Source organism: Planococcus citri, chromosome 3 (genome assembly GCF_950023065.1).
Source record: "Planococcus citri chromosome 3, ihPlaCitr1.1, whole genome shotgun sequence".
NCBI classification, from domain to species: domain Eukaryota; kingdom Metazoa; phylum Arthropoda; class Insecta; order Hemiptera; family Pseudococcidae; genus Planococcus; species Planococcus citri.
Genome location: NC_088679.1, coordinates 8,122,314 through 8,146,999, shown reverse-complemented (window position 1 = coordinate 8,146,999; position 24,686 = coordinate 8,122,314). Strand labels below are relative to the sequence as shown.

General features: G+C 32.0%; 1 protein-coding gene across 2 annotated transcripts in view; it reads left to right on the top strand.

The window, feature by feature from the left end:
- Positions 1-24,686, top strand: part of Ddc (aromatic-L-amino-acid decarboxylase) — a 45,609-nt gene that overhangs the window by 458 nt on the left and 20,465 nt on the right. The window contains exon 1 of one of the 2 annotated variants that reach the window (XM_065357407.1): positions 3,715-3,928. The exons of the other annotated variant lie outside the window; for it this stretch is intronic. The gene's annotated coding sequence lies outside the window, so the exon portion shown is untranslated. Of the gene's footprint in view, positions 1-3,714; positions 3,929-24,686 lie in introns of those variants that run through there. 2 annotated transcript variants of the gene reach the window in all.

The following is a 24,686-nucleotide window of genomic DNA, read 5'->3' as shown; positions in this document are numbered from 1 at the left end:
TTTTTTTCCGATTCCAGCAATCGAGGCCCCGTAATTTCTTGCTAAAAATGTTCGCTTTTTTGCAAAAAAATTACAAAAAGTCTGCATTTTTTTCCAATTAAAATTGTCCAAGAGTTCTACTTTTTTGCAAAAAAAGCCCAAAAATCACACATTTTCAACAAAAGTTGCGAAAAATTACAATTTTTTGTCAATAATTGCCAAATAGTCCTGCTTTCTTCTACATTGTCAGTCTTGCTTTTTGCCAATAATCACCAAAAAGTCTAGCTTTTAGATTTTATCTGAAATTGTCAAAAATTACAAAACAGTGTCGTTCTTAAACCTAAAAAAATTCAAAAAATGTCTCACTTGTCGAAAAAAAAATTGCAAAAATGACTGTTTCTTGCTAAAATTGTCAATTCATTTTTTTGTTTTAAAAGTTATCCAACAAGTTTTGCTCTTTTGCCAGAAATTGTCAAAAAGTCCCACTGTTCGCTAAAATTGACACTCTTGCTTTTTACCAAATTTCTCGTTTTTTTTTTTTTTTGCGAAAAATTTCAAAATGTTCATTTTTTGTCAACAATTGCTCAAAAGTCTTGCTCTCTGCTACTTACCAAATTCCAAAAATTCTAGCTTTTGAGCAGTTCTTCTTCACCTAAAATTGTGAGAAAATTACAAAGAAGTGTAAAATTTTGCTTTTAGAAAAAAATTTTGCAATTACAAGGATTTTCATTTTTTTTCAAAACAGCCTTCCTTTTTTGTCATAAATTGTGCAAAACTCTTGCTTTTTGCTAAAATTGTCATAGTTTTGCTTTCTGCCAAAAATTGTAAAAAAAAACTCTCACTTTAAACAAATTTGCTGAAAATTGTCGTTCTACTTTCTTTTTTTTTAATTTCAAAAAGTCTCACTTTATTTAAAAATTGTCGAAAAGTCTTGTTTTTTGTCAAAAATTGCCAAAAAGCCCTTTACTTTTGCTAAAATTGTCTTAGTCTCTTGCGTTCAGCCAAAAATTGCAAAAAATTGTCGTTTTTCGCAAAAAAAATCTACAAAATCTTCACTTTTTCTTTAAAAATGCTCAAAAGTTCTGCTTTTTTGCCAAAAAATTTCGCTTTTTAAAAAAAGTATCATTAATTGTATCATTTTTTTGCCATTAATTGCCAAAATGTCATTCTTTTGGCTAAAATTGTCAGTCTTTTTTTTGCCAAAAATTGTCAAAAATTCTCAGCTTTTCGCAAAAGAAAATTCAAAAAAAAATTACTTTTTTCCAAAAATTATCTCAAAAGTCCTCCGAGATGCCAAAAATTGAATAAAAATTGAAAAAAAGTGTTGTTTTTTACCTAAAAATTTTTTAAAAAAATCACTTTTTCTAAAAAATGCTCAAAAGTTTTGCTTTTTTGCCAAAAAATTTCGCTTTTTAACCGAAACATTGATAAAATATCTGTCATTTTTTTCACAAATATTGTAAAAAAGTATCATTAATTGTATCATTCTTTTGCCATTAATTGCCAAAAATTGTCAAAAGTTCTCAGCTTTTTGCAAAAAAAAATTCCAAAAAAATTACTTTTTTCCAAAAATTATCTGAAAAGTCCTCCGAGATGCCAAAAATTGAATAAAAATTGAAAAAAAGTGTTGTTTTTTACCTAAAAATTTTTTAAAAAAATCACTTTTTCTAAAAAATGCTCAAAAGTTTTGCTTTTTTGCCAAAAAATTTCGCTTTTTAACCGAAACATTGATAAAATATCTGTCATTTTTTTCACAAATATTGTAAAAAAGTATCATTAATTGTATCATTCTTTTGCCATTAATTGCCAAAAATTGTCAAAAGTTCTCAGCTTTTTGCAAAAAAAAATTCCAAAAAAATTACTTTTTTCCAAAAATTATCTGAAAAGTCCTCCGAGATGCCAAAAATTGAATAAAAATTGAAAAAAAGTGTTGTTTTTTAACTAAAAAAATTTTTAAAAAATCACTTTTTCTAAAAAATGCTCAAAAGTTCTGCTTTTTTGCCAAAAAATTTCGCTTCTTAACCGAAACATTGATGAAATATCTGTCATTTTTTTCACAAATATTTCAAAAAAGTATCATTAATTGTATCATTTTTTTGCCATTAATTGCCAAAAAGTCATTCTTTTGGCTAAAATTGTCAGTCTGTTATTTGCCAAAAATTGTCAAAAATTCTCAGCTTTTTGCAAAAAAAAAATTCCAAAAAAATTACTTTTTTTCAAAAGTTATCTCAAAAGCCCTCCGAGATGCCAAAAATTGAATAAAAATTGAAAAAAGTGTTGTTTTTTACCTAAAAAAATGTAAAAAAAATTCCTCTCGAAAAAAATTGCAAAAAAATGTAATTTTTTGCCAATAATTTCCAAAAATGCTGATTTTTTACATTTTCATTTTTTTTTTTTTTTTTTTTTTTAATACAAAAATTATCCAGTAGAGCCTTGTTTTTTGTCAGAAAAAAATGTAGGTATCATTTTTTGACCAGTATAATGCTCAAAAAGAAGTCTTTCCTTTCACTGAAATTTTCAGTCTTGATTTTTGCCAAAAATTGTTAAAATCTCTATTTTTTTTTTCTAAAAATTGCCTTTTTTCCCCCAGAATAATCTAGTTCAACTCTGTAAAATTAAAAATCTGAACATTTCAATTTTTCATTTGTATGTTTTGTGTGCATTTTTTTTTTATCAAAATGTTTTGTTTGCGTTTTGTCCTTTTGTTACTTTTTCGGTTAAGTAGGTACTTTTTGGTTGCTTTCTCAGGCTTTTTTAGATATTAAAGTTTTTTTTTTATTGTTTTTTTTTGGAAAAAAGTTAAGTGCGAGTCTTACACAGTCTAAAATATGCTGGTACATACTTATTTCTTTATTTAAAAAAAAAAAAAAAAAAAAAAAAGGAAACGATAAGGATCGAATTAAATAAAATCAAAAAATAAGTCCACTTACAAAGTTGAAATTATTATTCAGATGAATGAAAGTAGGTACGTTAGTTGGGCATTAAAAATATTATAAATAATTTTTATTCATTTTATTTTTTTACTTCGCAAAACCATCGATATGCATTTGCATACATATCCTCATTTGCGAAATACACACATCACTTGCCAAGGTCACCGAAATACACACACACACACACACATTGGAGTACAGTACAATAAAACAATTTCAAAACCTAATCGAGGCTGCAGCAGTTACTTAATTAAAAGAATTACATCATTTGTATTCATGTAACGGTTAAAATACTCGTATTATCTGTGTTATTACTACACGTTTAAACGTCTAGACAATAAAATGCCAATTAATTATAATATCAGCTTGACTCCAGCGTAATCTGATACAATTTCTTTGGCGAAATTTTCCATCATTTAGGTTTTACGAGAGATGATTAATACGTGTCATTTGACGAGGGAGCGTCGACGACGTTGAGTCGACGTTGCGAACGAGGAAAAAATGATTTAAGGGTGCAAATCTGCCTGCCACACAGCTACTCTGTTACTGTTAGTTGTTCAAGTTGTTGCATATATAGAGTGGTATTAACAACATCCCAACGACCTGTAGCTCTTTACACTCTTATATAGCACTCTGGTTACATTAGAAATTATAAATCAATAACGTTGAAAAAGTAGGGAATGATCAAAAACGTTGCAAAGTTACATCGGTAGGTTTTTCGACCACCGCCCTGTACTCGAAAGATTGTTGCAGTTCGTATAAATACATAAATTATACTTGGCTCGGTGGTTCTTTTATATCATCAGCGCAGTAACGATAAAAGCAAAAGGTCCTCCGCAGAACATTACTCTAACTCGAACCAACTTACTGCTAGGAAAAAAGCTTTAGAAAGTTTCGAGCAGTGATTGTATACGAGTACGTATAGTGCATTGTGTGAAAATTACCAACTTTTATTATATTATCTCATCTGTTGAATGTTTACACGAGTATATAAAATAAACAACAATCGCTTATAGGTAAGAAATTTTCGATTATTTTTATCTTAAGCGTAGGTTAATAAAAATATTTGGCATTTTTTCAAGCGAGGGTTGTAGAACTATACCTATTAAAACTGATGAGGGATGAAATTACCTATATTACGGTTATATGTTTTTTCTTACGTGACTCGTGTTATGATTATGCAATGAGCTATCGAATTGAATTTTTTTTTTTTGCTGAATATGAAATTATTAATTTTTTTTCCTTTTTTTTTAGTGCAGTAGTTCGTGTAATTTCCTCGCTAATGTTGGCAGTTAGCATATAGCGTAGTTAGAGAATCGTTATTTGCATTTTAATTACTCGCCTAACTAATTGTAAGTGTGGAAGTGCGGATTAATGGTCTAGTAAAAAAAGTTTTCTTAAAAAATCAACTTATCGTTTTCTGTGTGTGCGATTTCAACGCTATTAATATAAAATTACTTATCTTGACAAGACGTTGTAATCTCGAAGTAATTATTCTATTAAAAGTTTCATTTCCTTGTGCGTCGTGAATAAAGTGCGTAGGTTTAAGTATCCTGATGCTAATTTCTTATCGAAATGATGGTTTTTTTCATGAAATAGATTAATTTATTGAAAGAGTAAGTCATCGATTAATTAAATCTAAAGAGGGAAAATTCGGGTAAAAGTTGGACTTACTTATATTTCCGCGATTGAATTTTCTGAAATATCCGTAGATTTAACATCAATTTGAAAGTACAATTTTTTATTTTCGAAATGGGGAAAAAATTTGTCTGTGTGATTTTCAATTTTTACCAGCGAATTATCAAAATCCAAACTAATTCATTTTTGATTTGTCTGTAAAAGTGAACTTTATGGGTCAATCGAATACCTTAGGAAAAAACTGAGTAGAAACAAAGCTGTGGATTTGGAAATTTCTTGCCAGTAAAACGCTGTTGTTGTTTTTTTTCTTTTTTGCAAATGAGCTTAGTTTTTGAGGTATTACCTAAAGAAAAATTTATCTAAATAAAAAGTGGAAATGGAAAATAATGACGTGATGGAATTTTTGGTCATTTTTTTTTCGTAATCAAAGTGAAATATCTCATCAGAATAACTTGTTGAATTGTAAAAAACATTTTCTAGTATGTCGATTTGTGAGCCTATTCAATAACCAAGTTGAGTGTTTTCAATTTTGCTCGAAATATTTTCAAAGCAACCCCCCCCCTAGATGCAAACTTATTGCATTCTCATGTCGAAAATTTTTATGCTCTACATACAATTTTGTTTCTCTTCATTTTTTTTTTTGTTTGAACCTAGTTTTGTTTATTTTAAAGGATTTAGGTAAATTTTCCATTAGAGGAAATTCCAGTTGAATATTCATCTTCAGCTCAAAATTATCTCAAAAACGAAGCACCTCAAAAGAAAAAAGAGACGCAACACTGATGAGAAATTTTATGATTTACAATTTTGTTTCTCTTTATTTTTTTCGTGGGACACGTGGTCTTTCCTTAAAATCAATTTTCAGGCATAAAAATGATCGTTTATTTGCAAAAGGTTTCAAATGTCTCACTTTTTTTCAAAAATTGTTCAAAAGTCTTGTTTTATACTGAAAAATGCCAAAAAGCCTTGCTTTTTCGCTGAAATTTTCAAAGTTTTGCTTTTTGTCAACATCAACTTTTTTACGAAAAAATTGCAAAAAAAACACTTTTTGTCAAAAATTGACCAAAAAATGCTCACTTTTTATAAAAGTACTAAAAAATTGTACTTTTTTTTACTGAAAACTTTAAAAATGGCTAAGAGAGGTCAGTTTTTTGCCAAAAATTGTCTAAAAAGCTCTGCTTTTAGCTAAAATAGACAAAATCTTAGTTTTTTTTTTGCCAGAAATTCCATAACTTTTTCATTTTGATGTCAAAAATCTCGTTTTTTAAATAAATTTCTACAATTTTCATTTTTTTGGTCAAAAATTTAGAAAACTTATCATTTTTTGCGAATTTGTTCTAAAAATTCTTTTTTTACATTATGTGTTAAAAGTTTTGGTTTGTTTCGCTCAAGTCTTGTTAACTTTTTTTGGTTATTGCTTTTTGACTTCGTAATAGTACATTACATTACTAGATTAATAATGTGGGTGATTATGAACGAGTGCAAAGTTACTGCGCGAGTCGAAGACGAGCGCTGTAACTTTGCACGAGTTCATAATCACACACTTTATTAATCGTGTAATGTAAGGTGCTTTACATAATAAACACTCGTAACCTCACCATTTTACACTTCTGTTGTTTAGATGCAAAAAATGTGCGTCTATGAGTGACCAAACTTCACCAGTTCACCGGTTAAATTATGTCCAAACGTAACGCGTACGTAATGAGGAGTTTCGCGGTGTTGCCACATAACACCACGTACATAATACGGCTATTACGTACGTGTTTGACCCGGCATTAGGTCGCTCATAATGACGTACATTTTGCATCTAGCGACAGAGGTGTAATGATGAGATTACGAGTGTGTATTACGTAAAACTTTTTTTGATTGCTGAAGTGATATGGATTTTTTTTGAAAAAAATTTTAAAAAAGGGAGTGCAAGCTGCAAGCCTTATTTGCTTCAAACTCTATTTGACTCTGAAATGACTACAGGACTCTCACTGGATGTTACTAAAAATCAAAAAAGACCCGAATTTTCCCAAAATTCTCCAATTTTTCTCAAAACTTCAATTATTTAAAATCATTTTTTTCTTAAACTAGGCAATTATTTTGTTTTTTTTTTATTTTCATTTTCTTTTATTTTTTTGAACTTTGAAGTAGGAAAAAAAATTGAGGAAATTTTCTTTGAAAGTGGCAAAACTGATTTGGTGTCTGGATTGTAAAAATTTCCCCAATTGTCTGGAATGCATTTTCGAACGATTGAAATGGGAATGGTATAAAATCTGAAAAACTTGGTGCCCAAGGCTCTGCTAAAACATTGAAAAAGTCTTGTAAAAATTCTACGGTTTGATTTCGAGATATCATCATTCATCACACATCTTTGGTTAACTGGTATCAACACTCTGTGAAATTAACATTTTTCCTAAAAAGTTTCCCTCCAAAAATAACTGTTTGGCTCCTCACATCGATACAGTTGTCTTGGGCCTTGAAATTATGCGAAAATATGTCAATTATACAGTAGGGTGAGTCAAAAATCAAAACAGATGCTTAATTTTGACGAAAATGGGTGAAAAAGTTGAACCATGGGGTTGAGCTTGGGAGTCCTCAGGTCCTCAAAAAAGTGCAATTTTGTTGAAAAAAAAGAAGGTTTTTTGTCAGTTCTGTTATGGATGCAGCAAATGTTAGGGTTATTTTACCAAATTCAATGGAGACATTTATTCTGATTCAAAAGTCATTCAGAAAAAATTTGAGCACTGAAGATGCCATGGGGGGGGGGGGTGATATGGGTTCAAGAGAGGACATTTTCAGAAAAATCGTGATTTTTTCGTTCTAGTCTCTGTCAAACCTGTTTTAGAAAAAAATGACCCAGTTCCAAAAGATATTAAGTACCTATTTGAGATTCTGCGTCGACCCTCTATTGTCATCACCCATCAAAATACAAGACCACTTTTAGCGTTTCCACTGAGCAGTTGAAAATTAGCAAATTGCTTATTTTTGGATGAATTGGTTTTTTGACATTTTTTTCTCAAGTATTTTGCATTAGTTAGCAAATTTGAAACATTAAAAGGTATTATTTCTTAGACTGAATATTTTGGAACGAAATGATGCTTGTCTATTTCGAAAAACTTGAAAAATTTGATATTGCCTGTTTTTAGGTATTAATGGCCAAAAAATTGGCAACGCTGCGTTCTAAAATATTGCCCTGATTTCCAAAATCATAAGGTTTATTTGAAAAAAAAAAATTTTCAAAGTACAATTTTACAAAAAAAAAAAAAAAATTACACATAAGTAAGTGAATTGAAAATTTCTAAGCGTTCAGTAGAATCCTAAAAATGGTCCTTGTATTTTGATAATAGCAATGGTTTAGGTTTAGGTCGTTGGACGACCCAACCCAGAATCTGGTCATTTTTTTCAGAACAGTTTGGGTTGAGACTGGAGCAAAAAAACTATAACACAGGGTGTCCACAAGCCTGGAAAACCTGAAAAAGTCAGGGAATTTGGTCGGTGTGGAAAAAGTCCGGGAAAAGTCGGGGAATTTTGGAAATTTACAGCATTTTTTACTCCAAAGTCAGAGAATTTTGTGAAAGGTTACTTCAAACAGATTATTCCATTTCTCATAATAAAAAAATTCACCTTCCCTTTGCTCAGGCAATTTTTTCGCTGGTCGGTTTTATCATAAATTGCCAAATTCCCAGAAAGTCTTGTTTTTTGCAAAAATTGTTGAAATCTTGCATTTTATCAACTTATGAGTTATGAGTATAGGTATCATTAATACATAAATCTCGCTCTTTAGTGCTAAAACGTTTCGCTTTTTTGATAAAAGTGGTTAAGAAGCCCTGCCTTTTACTGAAATTATTGTGGAAGTCTCGTTTTCTGTCAAAAATAGCAAAAAGGCTCGCTTTTAGCCTAAATTGTCAAGATTTTTTTTTGCGAAAAAGATGCCAAGAATTGTGTTGTTTTTTGCATCCAAAAACTCCCACTCTTTCACAATAATATGTAGTTCTAATGTGTCGTTTTTCACCAGAAATTGCTAAAAAAAAAGAAACATTTTTTTTTGCTGAAATTGTCGAAAATCTCGTATTAATTGCCAGAAATTGCAAAAAAAATTGGAAAAAGGAATTGCCAAAATGTCCTGAAAAGATGAAGAGACAAAGATACAAAGAGACGAAAAGACAAAAAGACGAAAAGACAAAAAGACAAAGAGATGAAAAGTTAAAAATACAAAAAGATGGACAGATGGAAAGACAGAAAGGCTGGATGGAATGCGAATTATTAATACAATTTTTGTTCTTTTAACAGAACGCCTCTCTTTTTTTTAAATTTTGATACCATCGATTGAGCTCAGCACGTTAAAACATTGATTTTTCCCACTAAAAACAAAAAAAAAATCCCGCCAAGTTTAAATAAGGGCTACCCTATTGAGCACACAGTCATGCTTGGAAAAAAAGGGCACAACTGTACCTAGATCTATTTACGATATTTAGTGCTCATGAAGTTCGAAAAAATGTGACATCCCCCCCCCCCCCGATTGCATGTGTAATTCATTTTTCAAGAATCTGGAAAATTGGAGAAATTGGTCTGGAAAACTTGGAAAAGTCAGGGAAAATCATTTTCAGAAATGGGTGAACACCCTGTATATTTTTTTTTTAGAAAAATGTCTTCTCTTTGAGGGCCCATATCTCTCTTCCAGCTTCCAGGGACACTTCCGGAGCTAAAAAATTTTCTGAGTAGCTTTCAACTCAAAATGAAGGTCTCCCCCGAGTTTGGTCAAAATCTTCCTACATTGTTATACCGTGACCCCTCTTTAACAAGGTGCGATTCGACTTTCTAGTCCTTCCTGACCCATTGACGTTTCACAAGATGCCACTTTTAATCTTTTATCAGTTATCACTATCAGCAATTTTACGAAAAGTAGCTATCGTAATGATTACAATTTCTCATCAATTTTATGTCACTTTTCAAGCGTTTACAAAACAAACTTCTCTTTAAAAAAATTGTTGCTGCATAATGTGGTCAAAAATCAGATCCAATCAGATCCGGGGAATGCCCGAATCTGATCTGGTATAATCATATCATCAGGTTTGAACATTGAACACATAAATAATCCGATCAAAACTATGATCTGATTACATCTAATCAGAAAGTAGATCTAATCCAGTCAAAACTCTGATCTGATTACATCTGGTCAGTAGATCCAAGAATCTGTAGACTGTTTTGGATTTAAACAAATAAAATCTGGTTCCCTTCATCATATTCGATCAAACTGTATAGATATAATTGGACCAAGAAATGTCTAAGTCTGATCAGATCCAATCAACTTTCGTTGAGGATGAGTAAAAAAATGAAAATTTTATCAATTTATACATAATAAGATAGCTAAAAATGAATTATTGCTTCAATCTGATGTCATGATTTGATCGGATCAAACGCCAGTTTTTCCCAAACGAGATTTTTTATGGATGGAAAAACACCATAAAATTGATAAGAAATCCTAAACTACTACATTTCCGTCTTCACTCGCCATAAATATTATTTACGTTGCATGTTTTCAGTTTCTGTGAATGGAACACATATTATAAATTTCAATAAAGAATACCTAATAAAATCTTTCGTAACATTGCAATGGATTAAAAAAACAACAACAACAACAACAACAATCTCCGAAAGCGTGGAAAAAGATCACGAGACGATTTTTTGTCAACTTTGGAAGCACCTGAATCATGTTTTGTAATTTTTTTTTACCATTGATGGCTCTATATCGATCAGCCTCTGTCATGTTCATCCGGATTGAAAAAAAAATTACAAAAAAATGATGGCTTATTTTGAAATGGATTGATATATATTTTCATAACACAAAACACAACAAATGAAAAATAATATTGAAATACGTGTACTTGTAAAATCCTATTACAATATACGGATAGGTCTAGGTACCTAGGTCTAATTGTAAGATACTCACATACCTAAATACGTATCATACCGTTTCTTATTTAATGTTCCGGTTACCTATACCTACGAATGCGAAAGAAGTGTTTACGTGCAATTACACCATTTTCATAACCTTGATTGCTCGTGATTTTTTTCATTTCTATATTATACTATAGTGTTGAATCGTACATATATTATAAAGAAATTAATTCGACATCATCGTACATTCTACAACGAATCTCGCACGTGATAAATTTTACCTGAAAAGATTTGTTGCTATTTTACACGATGACATTACAAACTACCCATCTCGCAACTTAATTATTAAATTCGTTTTTAATTCGGTCGATTCGAGAATTCTGAAAAAATATCCACTCGACCAATTGAGAACATTGAAGAGCTGCGAAGAAAATTGAATTAGACCAGCCAATCGAAGAAAACAAGCGCCATCATAATTAAAAAAGAATTACACTTCGAAAGGGTTCAAAAAAACATACCAATTTTTAGGTTGGTCAACTCAAGGCGTACTACTCGACTATAATATTACGATGATCCTTGAAATTATAAATATATTAACCTATTACATATTGTTAAAGTACTCATGAGAAACTATACCTATACTTATTACTTAGTTAGTGGGCACCCGGAAAAATAACACATACCATAGACCTTGCACATACTGTCAACTCATAGTTTTATTATCTCTAGGTACATGCTCCTTTTCTATATGGTAACTCGGCGTGTAAAGTGTACTGCAAAAAAACTATCTATCTAGCTTTATAGTAATATTTTAAAAGGTAACATAACGGGATCCCTCAAGTGATAACCAATCGATAAACGTTGAAATTAGTTTAATTTTCGCTTTAGCGCGAAACTACTCGTATAGACCTGTAACGATGCTAGTGCAGGGAAGAAGGCATCTCATCTACGGTAGGTACCTACCTACGTAAAATGAATTCTATGTTTTACGTCCTTCTGTGTTGGAAAGTAACTAGCAAAATTTACTCGTATACTTCGAGACGAATCGATTTTTCTTTCTCCTACGTACACGACGATGAAGGAATTACACAAGCACATTATCTTCGAAGCTCTTCTACCATCGATAAGGGATGAAAAGGGGTACAACAGATTTAAATTCATCGTCAAAGAGATTTTCTCTCGTGATTCGACGACGAACTACATTACCTACCTATCTACGTAAACGTACAAGCTCATAAATAAGTATAGATAGAAAATGAGAATTGTTCTCTGAACCGTAGATATACTCGTAGTTTTCATTCTTGTACACTTTAAAGAAACGAAAGACGAAAAAAACCACGTTGAAATGATCGAATATTGAATAAGATTTACCGGATATTAAAGCAGCGCACTTTGTTATAGGTGGGAATTTCGGGATTTTTTTTTACTCGAGCGATGACGTGTACAGGGTGTCGAAAAAACACGCCAGTTGATAAGTGCGTATTTTTGTCACACTCGCAATTAATTCCGGTTCCGTTTGCGTTAAGTAAATGGTCGAATAAAAAAACGGATTTAGAGAAGAAGATTCATAGGTATGATTTTTTTCTCGCTAATTTACATCCAATGCCGAATTCGCTGACGCCGTTACATGTTTTTCTACGCTCGAGTAACTCGGTAATTTTTATCTGGTAAAATTTATAATAAATTATAGAAAATATTAACGGGTGTTTTGAGTCATCGTCGAATCATAGTCTCTTAGTTCCTGGTTTCGAATTCCTTTGTAGAGGTACCTGTTTGTTTGACTGTGGCATATACGAGTATTGCGCGGATTTCCGTTACTTACCTACCTTTTTTAAATCTAATAAATACACGTCTTTTTGTATTCGTAAATTTGTACCCCTGTTCTTCACCTGCTCTGAATCGTCTTACATGCTAATTGTTATCGTACCTATTTTGTTATGGTATTCGTTGGAATATTTACCTACTCGCGTATAGGTATTTCTGTCTACGTACAAATGGTACTTATTTTTTGCAAATAGTATCGTCGTTGAATGAATTCGTATGTGTATAGGATGTAACCATTTATTATGCTAATTAGAGTAATATTTTTAATGTTGTTTTTTACGACTACATTGTGAATTTTTGCTTATGTTTTAATGCCAACGAGGTATCGGAACTTTCCGGAACCTCCCGGAACTTCCGTTTTTGGGAAAAAATCGTATTTTGTCGAGTACGGACGCCAGGTAAGATGTAAACCATTGATACATTCATCGTGATTTTGGGTGTAAAATTTCAGTTTTCACTGGTTTATTAGGTACCCAATCTTATATCATTCGGCGACTGGAGGGAGGGGGATTGTCTTCAACTCTGTAATGCTCTACAGCAATTCATCGGATATGTATTTGAAATTTTTTTATGTGTACCTAATGTTAGATGGGTGCTTATAAGTTAAGGACTCTGATAGGTGGGAGAGGTTATCCTGAATGCCTAATAGGTTACAATGAGAATTACTCCCTAAGCAGTATTTCTTATCACATTTAAAAACACACTTACCCGCTGCTAGCTCAGCCTTTTGAGTACCAATAAATACCTGTCTAAACAGTTTTAGTCGTGATTACCTTGTATTAATTATTCGAACCGCACGTGAAATAAGAACACACGATAATTACAAACACTTCGTTATAATTGATAAAATTATTTATAACATGTTTCACTTAAATCTAAATCATATAACTAGACAGCTAAGCAAAGCTTAGATGCAAAGTGTGCGTAGCTAGCTGCCTTTTCTACAGCTATAACCGTTATTACATCTAGGTAGTGCATAAGTGAATCAACCATGTCACAGTAATGAGAATTTTTGAAACTCTCACTACATCAAAATAATAATTGTTTTTCAGTGTTTTCATATTTTCCAAATTACAATAGGTATTTCAGAATAATTTATAAGCTTGTATTGCTTCTAAATTAAGAAATTTCTAGTTGTTTTTCATAGTTTGCATTGTTTTAAAATTTACAAAATTTCAAATCAATTTCCCGAATTCCCCATCGCTACAATTTCATAAAGTTTTCAATAAATTTTCAGAATTTTGCATTGCTGTTGAGTTAGGAAATTTGCAATCAATTTTTAGAATTCACATTGCCTCTAAATAGTCAAATTTTGAATAATTTTTCAGAATTCTTATTGTCTTTAAATTAAAAAATTTCAAATTCAATTTTCAAGTTCCAATTGTCCACAAATTGTAAAACGTTTACTCAATTTTTGGAATTTACATTGCCTCCAATTTTTCAGAATTCTCATCTTCTTCATAAATATTACAATACTTATTTCATATAATTTTCAAGTTCACATTATCTGCAACTTACAGAACTTTTAATCAATTTTTGGAATTCTCAGCATCTCTAAATACAAATTTTCATATTATTTTTTTTAGAATTTCCATTGTCTTCAAATTTATGAATTTTCAAATCAATTTTCAGAACTTGCTTTTTATTCTAAATTAAGAATTAAATCTTATAAAATATGTTAAGAATTTGAATTGCCTCTAAATTACACGAAAAAGTATGGGTAATTTTTACAAAAAAATTTAACTAAATATTGGTATTTAGCACAATTAAGTACCAGATCCCATTCAATAATTTTTACTGTAATCGTATAGTAAAAATTATCATTTTAATAAATTTTGCTATAGGTACCAATAGTAAAATTCATTTTGTTTTAATAATTTTTACTAAATCATGATAATAAAAATTACATGTTTCAATTGTACAAAAATTAGTTTAATTACTCATTTTGAAGTAATTTTTAAATTATAAGTAAAAAGTTAAAAATTATTCATGTCAAGGTAATTCTTACTATACTTATGGCTATAGGTAGACAAAAAATTAATGAAATGAATTTTTAGTTAGCAAATGATATCATAATTCATAACTCAATTTCAGCATTATTTTTGCCCCATTATCATGTACTACATAGGTAACTTCAAAGCATTTACCTATCCAATTTTCCTACGAAAAATCTTTCACCTACCTACTTACCTCACGGGGATTCGAACCTGGGTCCCTAAATTTCCTATTCCTACCTACATGCCCTATAACCACTCAGCCATGAGTTCAGATGGAGGGTTAGGGCATTAAAAGAGTATATGTATTGTTTGGTGAACGCCCCACCAAACCACTCCCACTTGGAATTTACAGCTAACAGACCGGGGGTGTAACAGGGTACAATGAAACACAGCTGGTGATGGAATAGACTGGGGGTATAGCAGGGTACAATGAGTGGCAGGTGTTCTACAAGTCCCCTTTTCCCTTTTTTAGGATTTAATGCATTAAAATAATGAACTAAAATTGCAATTACTCAGCAATTACCCATCCAAATTGAATGAAAATAAATCTATACCCTCCGCCTTAATGATTCTCAAATGGTGTCCAATAGGTACGAAAAACGGTTGGATAGCTTAAGAGAACATTCATTGTAATTGAAATTTCAATTTCTCAAAGCGAAACCAATAGTGTGCTACGCACACTAAAAACTCTACACTTTGCTTACTAAGAAGAATATTCCACAGTTTAGTGGCGTAAGTAGGAATCGCTTTTACGTAACCCCGTGTCAACAATCACTTTGCCCGCGTTGGGTAGGCAAATAAAGACTTAAGACTTATACGTGCACTTTTACTCCCCAAGACCCAAATCAGTCAAGGTGGAGGACCTGAGACTCAAGCACTAAACTTACATAGGAGTGAGTGGCCCTATTATCTCCGATGGTCTGACCTACACGGTGAAGCGCGAATCAACAAGTGAAGTTCAATTCCTTCTTGACTTGGCTGATAGTCTCGAGTTTAGAAGGAAGTGAGCTTTATGAACTTACAAGCTTTTCACATCTGGCCTTAATGGTTGGTGTGAAAATACCTCCCTAGTGATTCCCACGTACAAACACTTTACCTTAATGCATTGAATAGCTCTTTCTTAAGTAAAGTACATACTATAGAATCGATCTATTTGATTGGATTCTCTAGTACTTTCCTTATTGATGAAAGATTTACATTCCCACTGATAGAAATACGATAAGTACCCCTGTCTAGCCAGTGAAGGCATATTGTCCCCTTACAATAAAAGTTGAACTGAAAAATTGGGTTGCGATGTTTTAAAAACAAAATTAAATCCTACTTATTAATCATTTTGGAAATCGAGGATTCTCTCAATTTCCTCAAAATGATTATGTTGATTTCCAAAGCCGAATTTAAAGATGCAGGCAGAAAGAAAAGGACAAGTTGATAGAAGTTTTTTGTTGTATTTCATCACCTGAACATTTTTTCAAATCTCCCTTCCTCAATTTTTTTAGGACAAATAAAAGAAAAATTTAAACACAGTGTTTCATTTCCTTCTTCTGATAACTTCGACAGCTTACAAGGAAAAATTTTCACATCACGATCAAATTGGAATAAAACGAGGCTTTGGGAAAATTTTGACAATCAATAAAAATGTTTGCATCATGACCTTATTGGAATTAAACACAAGTCAGGTGTTTGAGATTTTTGATTTTGAACAAATTTCATTTTGGAATTTTAAGAATGAAAAAAATTGATTAAAAACTGAAATTCTTGAAAACGTTGATACCTAATTAACAACGTAATAATGTTTACTAAATGAGAAAAATTTCCATTTCGGAAAAAAATAAAATTTGTGTGGATTGTAAAAGTGCAAAAAGTTTGAAAATTTGTTCAAATTTAATTTTGGAATTCGGAGAAGAAAATGCTATGTAACCATCTCATTTTAATGCAAAAATTGAGAAATTGCAAAATTTTTATAATCAAATTTCAAAAATTATAATAATCATGAAAACGATCAAAAACTGAAATTCGTGCATTTTCCGTACTGGTTCAGCAGTTTTCCAAAATGACAATTTTTTCCTCTTGGACTATTTTGGAACAGCATATAGAAATGGTGAAAAATACCTACTGTGAAAATTCTGAAATTAAATTATTTTTTCAATATCAAAAATCCTCGCACCATTTGACCCTGGTTCATTCCAATTTTGTCGTGGTGTAAAAAATTTTTCTTATGAGCTGTCAAAGTTGTAAAAAAAAAAAAAAAAAAAAAAAGGAATGAAACGCTCTGTTTTCTATTTTAGGGGCATTGAATTTCTTCTTCGTGGATCTTATGACAATAGAGAAAAAAAAATAATCGAAAAAGTTTGCGAGAGATGAAACTTTATAGCAAATTTCCATCAATTTGACTTCTCGTTTTCATCCGCATTTTTGTATTTGATTTTGGAAATCCACACTTATGAGGAAACCTGTAAAACTTGTCAACTCCGATCAAGCTGAAATTTGGCTCATTGGTCAGAATCAAATTTTCAACTGCCGGAGTTGATTTTCCGCTTTTTTTTGGCGAATTTTTGAAAATGGCGGAAATATTTTTCTACAAAATAAATGTGGAGAAACCATTGAGATAAAAATCTGGAAGTTAGTTTGTACCCTAAAGTCAACCTCCTCCCCTTCACGGATCAATTGACACAATTTTTCAGCCGATGTGAAGTCTCCAGCAGAAGTTGTATTTTCTCCAGCAACTTCAAATCACTCCAGAACAACTTCGGCAGCTGAAAAAATGATACTAAATGGATTAGAACTGATGAATTCGAAAATCGTAGGTAACGAGTTGAAAAGTGTAGGTGTTTTTTTATGTAAGTTAAAAAATCTCAAATTTTCAAAAAATTCCAGAATTGTGAATTCTTTCCCTGCCGCTCGAATCGATTGCCACTATTTTCAGACCGATCTGGAGCCTACAGCAAAAGTTGGCTGTTTTCCAACAACTTAAAATTGCTCGGAATTTTTTGAAAATTTGAGATTTCTCAACTTTAAAAAGTATCTAGACCTACACTTTTCAACTCGTCACCTCGGATTTTCGATTCAACAGTCTTAATCTATTTGGAACGTCGAACATGTGACAGAATTGTATGTATTTTCAGCTGCCGAAGTTGATTACAACGCCTTCTGGGGCAATTTGAAACTGCTGGAGAAAAGACAACTTCTGCTGGAGCCTCCAGATCGGTCCAAAAACGACAGAAATCGATTCGGGGGGGGGGGGTCAATTTTAGGAGGTAGTAGGCTACGTTATTCGAGCAATTTATTGCAAAAATTAACAATTTTAGAATTTTTTGAAAATTTGAGATTTTGCAACTTGTAAAAAAATATACCTTGTAGTTTATCAAAAATGAAAAAAAAGAGAGAAAGAAATTTCAACTTTTCTAAGTGAAGTGGGTGCACACTTATCTCTTTCGAAAAAAAAAAAAAACAAGAAATCTCATTTAAGAGGGCGCAATAATAGTCCTCATTACCCGCCAAAACCACCAGAACTAATTTTTCGTATGGTTCTCTTTTTTCAACGGTTGTTAAATTCTACATTTTTCACGAACGTGTAATTTTTTTCGAAATTTCTGGTCTATGGAAGAAGAGAAAAATACTTAAATCTTTTCTAGCGTTTGTTCTCTACTTGGAATTGCTGTAATATGACTTCCTTTGCAGGAATTTTTTCCGCTAAAATTGAAAGAAGAACGTAAAAGTGTGACAAGTGAATTTTAATGATCTTGTAGTGTCACCATTGACGAGTTCGTCATGATTGGCAATTAAAAAATAAAATTCAATTTTGATACTTGCGTCATAAAAAATATGCATTAGGTAAAACTTGCTTATGCATTTTGACGTCTATAGCGCCGTCCTCGAGGGCGATTACATTAATAATAAATAGTGGTGAATTTTACAAATTTAGAAAAGCTCTTGATGTCTTTTTTTTCAAAGAGTTCGTCATGCCATAACGAACAAACATATGTAGAAGAAAATTCACTTTCATCACGTCATTCACGCAAAATATCCTTATTAGTTATCATATTTCAACTTATGCGTTTCGACGTCAAGACTGTCAAGAGCGTTATTTTCGAAGGTGATTACATTGATAATACACGTAGTACATAGTTTTAGAACCCTCTAAATGACGTACGTAATGCACTCTTTAAAAGACCCCAGCTTCAGATTCTTCAAAAATTTTCAAATGACATGATGAAAGTTATCTAGTTCCCTTAAAGTTGAGTTATGTGTACTTACATGATGCTGCAATTGCTGCGTATCCATCAGACATTAGATTAGGGGGTCACCTGGTTACAAAAACTTCAATTTTTTAAAAACACATTTCAATTACTTCTGTGGTGATTTTTTTTGTACCTTCTTCATAATTTATAAAAAAGTATACCTTAGAAGGTTGTGGAGAACATTTTTCTCGTCTCTAAGTGAGACGCTCGGCTCCCCAGGGAGACAAACCCCCTCGCAAGTTCAGTTTTTCGAGAATTTCTCAAAAAAGTAACGGTAGAAATTGTTCGTGTTTGGGCTCTTTGGATCGAAAATTTCGAGAGGTTTTCAGCGGTAAGTATATAACAAAATCCGATTTCTCCAAAATGTCGCCTCAAATTTGAGTAAATTCCTCAAAAAATGAGGTGAAAAATTTTTGCCAAAAATTGTTGCTTTTATATCAGGAATTGTTAAAAAAGCCCTCTCTTTTGCTGAAATTGTCAAGTCTCGCTTTATGCCTTTAATTGCTAAAATTATCACGTATTGTTGCCTTATTTCTTTTTCCAAATCACACCAAAAGTCGCAAAATAGTCCAAATTTCTAGGAAAAATTGTTAATAAATATCACTGTTTTGGCAATATTGTCAAAAAGTCCTGCTGTTTGGTACTCATAGTAATCATACAAATTTGTATCGTGTTCCATTTTTAGATTTTAAATAAAAACAGTAGTTTAAGGCTTATTTTGGCCATTTTTTCATCCCTTTTTTGGTTACTTTTTCAAGTTTTTTTTTTGTTACCGTACTAAAATACACATGTTAGTATTTTTTAACCTTTTTGTGCCGGTTTAAATTAGAAATTTTCTCCTGCAATTATTTTTGAAAAAAAACATAATAAATAAAAAATTCAATTTAATGAAGAATTTTTGTTTGCTGATGAGTTTTTCTAATTAACATTTTTTTTTTGGTGGCATATGTGGTTTTTTGTACTGCTTTCAAAAGAGTTTTTGTGATGCGCTAAATTTCAATTTTTTTGGTGTGGGGGTGGTGAGGGGGGGATAGTAATTGCAAATGAATAATATTTAAAATTATTCTGAATGAATTTTTTGTGGTGATTTTTTGTTCAAACGTAAAGCGTTTTTCACTAATTACCAAGTCTGGATGAGAGCGCCGCACAGTGGTCCGAAATGAAGAAGTAGCGGCCAAAAATTGAATTTTAAAGAAAAATCCGTAAGATTACGGATATGGGGGTTTTTTAGGTCGCTGAAGTCGATTTTGGCATTCATTTTACCCCTAACCTCAAAATGAGCCCTCAAGGGGGGAGGGGGTGGTGCAAAATCGAATTTCAAAGCAAAATCCGTAAAATTTTGGATATGGGTTTTTTTTTAGGTCGCTGAAGTCGATTTTGACATTTAATTTGTTCCCTAATCTCAAAATGAGCCCTCAAAAGGGAGGAGGGGTGGTTCAAGACATCGAATTTCGATAAATTCAAGATGCGGGTATCGAAATATGAATTTTTTCGGATCGCTGTTGGATATGGGGGTTTTTTAGGTCGCTGAAGTCGATTTTGGCGTTTATTTTACCCCTAACCCCAAAATGAGCCCTCAAAGGGGGGAGGGGGTGGTCCAAAACATGAAATTTTGAAAAATTCGCGATGGTATCGAAATATGTTTTTTTTGGGTCATTAAAGTCCATTTTAGTATTCATATATTCCCATAGTAATTTTTTACTTGAAAATGTTTTTGAAAAAATAGGAAAAACAGCATTTATGCAACTTTGCATAGCAATTTTTTCAAATGGATCAGGTTGGGGCAGCAAATTTTTTAAGGATGTTTTTCTTTACATGCCATAGGACCCCAGGGATGTGATATTTCCAGCTGATCTAGCTTGGTTTTTTTTCAAAAAGAACTTTTACCTCAAAAATAGCAAAAAAAAAATGAGTTTTTTTGTAATGAGCATGGTAGAGGCTAAAATATTTTTGAAAAAATGGAATCCACGATTTTTGTATTGAAAAATGTCCATATTTTGATATAAACCCATAAAGTTTTGAAAAAAATTAAAATTGACACGTTTTACAGCATTTTGAAGTTAGTAGTTTTTTTGACTATTTTGAGGTAACTCAATTCATTCATTTCTGTAGGCAAGCAAAATAATGGAAAAGTGTTTGAAATCACAGAAAAGGACGTGGAATATAATGTAGAAAACCACTACTTATTCGTAATCAACTTTTGAGACTTCTTCAATCTGAGGATTTTTTGAATTTTGGCCGCTACTTCTTCATTTTGAACCACTGTGCTCCGTGCTCATCGGCGATTTGCTCGCTGCTCAACTGCTTGATTTATCACAAAAATTTTTGTGCTGTAAGGTCGAACGGTGTAAATCTCTTCAGCCTACATGTATCATTCAAATTGTTCAAAAGTTGGATGGCACTGGGGTTGGAATGGTTGTGAAGTGTATTCTTGTGCCATTCGGTGTGCTTGCAGATTTCCTCAGTGACATAACTGATTTTCAGATCCTCATGGAGATTAATAGTATCCCTTTGAATTATCGAAGTACAGTAAAAGCTTGTTATAACGCTTTTGGTTATAATGCTGATTTCCTCTGGTCCCTAGACAACACCATTTAAACCAATGTAAAATTAATCGCGATATAAAGCTCATGAGTGATTATAAATCACGTTTTAACGCTCTAGAATTCAGGAAAAATCACATTTTTTAAAAATAATAAATTTTAACAACAAAAAACCAATTTTTGAGACAAAAAAGCTTACTTTCATGTAAAAAATCTCACTTTCTGAAAATTTTGGCCTCAACAATAGTTTTTTTTTGCAATTTTTGCAGTTTTTGATTTAAAAAAATATAAAAAAAACATTTATGGCAAAATTTTGCCAAAAAATCTGTTTTTTAACTAAAATTATTTTTGTTTTTTACCAAAAAAGTAAGATTTTTTGATAACCTTATCAAACTTTAATAGAAGCTTGATTACAATTCTTACAAAAAAGACAGGTAAGTATCTACTTAAAGTTTTTACAAAAGAGTAGAATTCTAGATTTTTGGTCATAATCTTCAAAAGAAAACTTAGAAGTAAAATTTTTCAAAATTTTGATAAGCAATTGTTTACTTTTTGGAAAATTTGGAACAAAAAAGCAATGTAAGGCGAGAAAAATGGGTTTTTGCTTCTTTTGCGAGCCGTGCACCTATCTAACAGACCGCGTACCTATCTGCTACGGCATGTATAGGGACGTTGTTAGGTAGGGACTTGTAGGCTATTCCTATAGCTTACGACGCGAGAGCTCTGTGTGTCTAAATTCAGTCTGTATATGCACTTACGAGTGGCATATACAGCTCACGTAATACCTAGCCATTAGCTACGGCTTAGGTATTACAACCTGGTACCTACTTACTTCGGTAGGTAGGTATGGAGTGAGGGTGCTCCTGTCTCTAGGCTATTCTCTTGCCTGGTACCTAGGGGTATAGGATTGGTAGGGTGTCGACGGGATAATCCCGGGGACCTTAGTCCAGCTAATAATATTTTTGTTTGCTTTTTGTATTTCGTTTTTTTGCCTTTTCTTTTCTTTGTTTTACCTTACATATTTTGTTGCTTTGTTCCTCAAATATATAAGTTCTACCAGTACTCTCTGCAGTGCTCAAAGTTTTTTTTATTTACCGAAAAGCGAATGGTGAGGTGGTAATTCGCCAGACATTCGCGAATCTGCTTGACAGATAGGTCCTCCCTTAGGAGTGTGTTAGGTTCACTTACAAGTGAATAGTGCTCTTAGCCGACCTAAGGGTTGATTTTAAATGAACGCATGATTAGTTAGACTCGCTTACGAGTGAATAGCGTCCTTCTAATTTTTTCTTGCGCTTCAGCAAGGCTTTCTGAAAATTTTGACCACAGAAAGTGGTTTTGTAATACTTTTACTACACTCTTTTTGCTTTAAAACAAGAATTCGATGTGTTACGCTCATCAGTGTTAAAATGAGACTTTTGCTTATAACGTGTTTCAGCTTATAACGATATCGTGTTTCAGCTTATAACGATATTTTTGTTTCCAGTCCCTTGAAGAGTGTTATAATGAGTTTTTACTGTATTTGGTTTTGAGGCACAAAGTCAAAGAGCAATATTGTAGAGCCAGTTTGGTTTGACTTGGTTGACTATAGCCAGATATAAGAGGAGCTCATTCTCAAGACTTACCCTTGATTTCGGTCCCATGAGCCAGTATAATTCCCGCATTTCTCTTTCATCTGCAGTTTTTTTGCGCGAATGTGTTGGCTCCAATTCAGTCTCAAATCTAAGTGCTTACTAAGGTACTTTGTAGAGTTGGAGTTGGGCACAATTGCATCATTAATATCTACTGATTGGTATTAAGTAGGGGTGGGTATGCAGAGAGAAGTCAACATGTACTGATTTCCCACAATTTACAGCAATAATTTTTCATGTCCGCAATTCTGCATCCACTCAATAATTCTGTTAACCTCTGCTTGTTGTCTGTGAAAAGTGCAGGTACTATTCCATCTGTCACTGATTCTCGTGATTTAGAATACATTTTTTGGAAGTAAACTAGGATACAGTTTTTGGCTATGATTTGCAGGGCTAAATTACCGTAATTTATTCGCTGGTAAAATACGGCTGTAAAATATGGTAAAATACAGTATTTTACTGTATTTTACCAATTTTGATATGAAGAATTATTTGTAGTTTGACTTCAAAGTTCTCAACTTCTGACTTGTCCCTGAAGTGAATTTTCATCAGTTATGTGTTATTAGAGATTATAGGAAATTTTTGGGAAATTTATAAGGAAAACTTTTGAAGAAATTTATGAAGGAAAGTTGGAAAAAAGTGTTCAACTTTGCTTTTTGGTAAATTACAGTAAAATCTGGTAATAAACTTTTGGTAAAATACCGTAAAATCCCGCTGTAATTTACCGACATAAATTACCTTACAACCCTGAATGTAGGTAATTTTAGTTTCAATTTAACGAAAAATTTGTGCACACTGATTGAAGTTTATCTAATTTAAAATGTTTTTGTGACAAGTGAGGTGAGAACATTTTATAAAATCGTTTACTTTTTAAAATCCTATATTTATGCATCGCAAGAAATTCGTAGAAGTCGAAACCCAAAAAACTTATTAAAACATGATCACATACTCTATAAGCACAAACCTTCGAAAATCTACGTCAACTCTTATACCTCTTCGATCGAATTCTCACCTCGATCTCCTCAAGTCGATTACTTCTGCGAAAAAATGGCTTTGACGTCAAACTGTAACAGTCGTTAAAAATACCATAATATTTGTGCACTACAACGTGTTAAAGACCTGCAAAATCTTAACACTTCGGATCGAAACTGCCTATATAAGAAAAATATCAATATTCCTAAATACTTAGGTACCAACTCTAGGTGTATTTTTTAACACCTAATACATACATAGCTCACAATACACACATTATTTTGGTGAATATACTTTACAAGGTTAGGGTAATTTTAGCGTTTTATAGATTTAATTAAATTATATTCCCGAAGAAGGTAATAAAAATTCGATACAATGAAATTCCCTCGTATAGACGAGTGTAAATTGATTTTAGCGTACGAGTACTTAAAAAAAAAAATACGCTCAGCTTGGAATCCAGAATATACCTACTTACCTATCAATCGAGTTGTTTATACTTTTATGGTATTTTGGAAAATTTTCATGCTGTCATCGTAAAATTTAGGTGTACATGTATAATTATTGTACGTAATAAGTACACAAACTGTGCCTTGAGCCACCGCAGGAGCATAAGCCACAACAATGACGACTCGAAAAAAATCTCAACTTAAGATTACAAGACGTGTTTAACTCTGTTCACCTGAAAATAATTTCTCTGCTATTAACGCACAAAGTAATAGAGAACAACGAAGTGAAACAAATCTACGAAAACTCATTAATTTGCATAATAATTCAATTTAACACTAGGAATATACCTACAAAAATAAGTTCAACAACTTTTCGACTCGCGTGAACTTATCCTACCGCGAGTTTGTCTTTGGCGCCGGTGGTTTTTTTTTCTCAAATCGTGAATTTCATCTGGATCCGCGTTCCTCAACGTGAAATTTATGTATTTTGCTTATTCACAAGTCAGGAGGATTCATCGTTCGAATGGAAAAACCTATACAGAGACGGATTTCCATCGAAAAAAATAATTATATAAAAAACACAATTTGAATTTTTGTATTATATT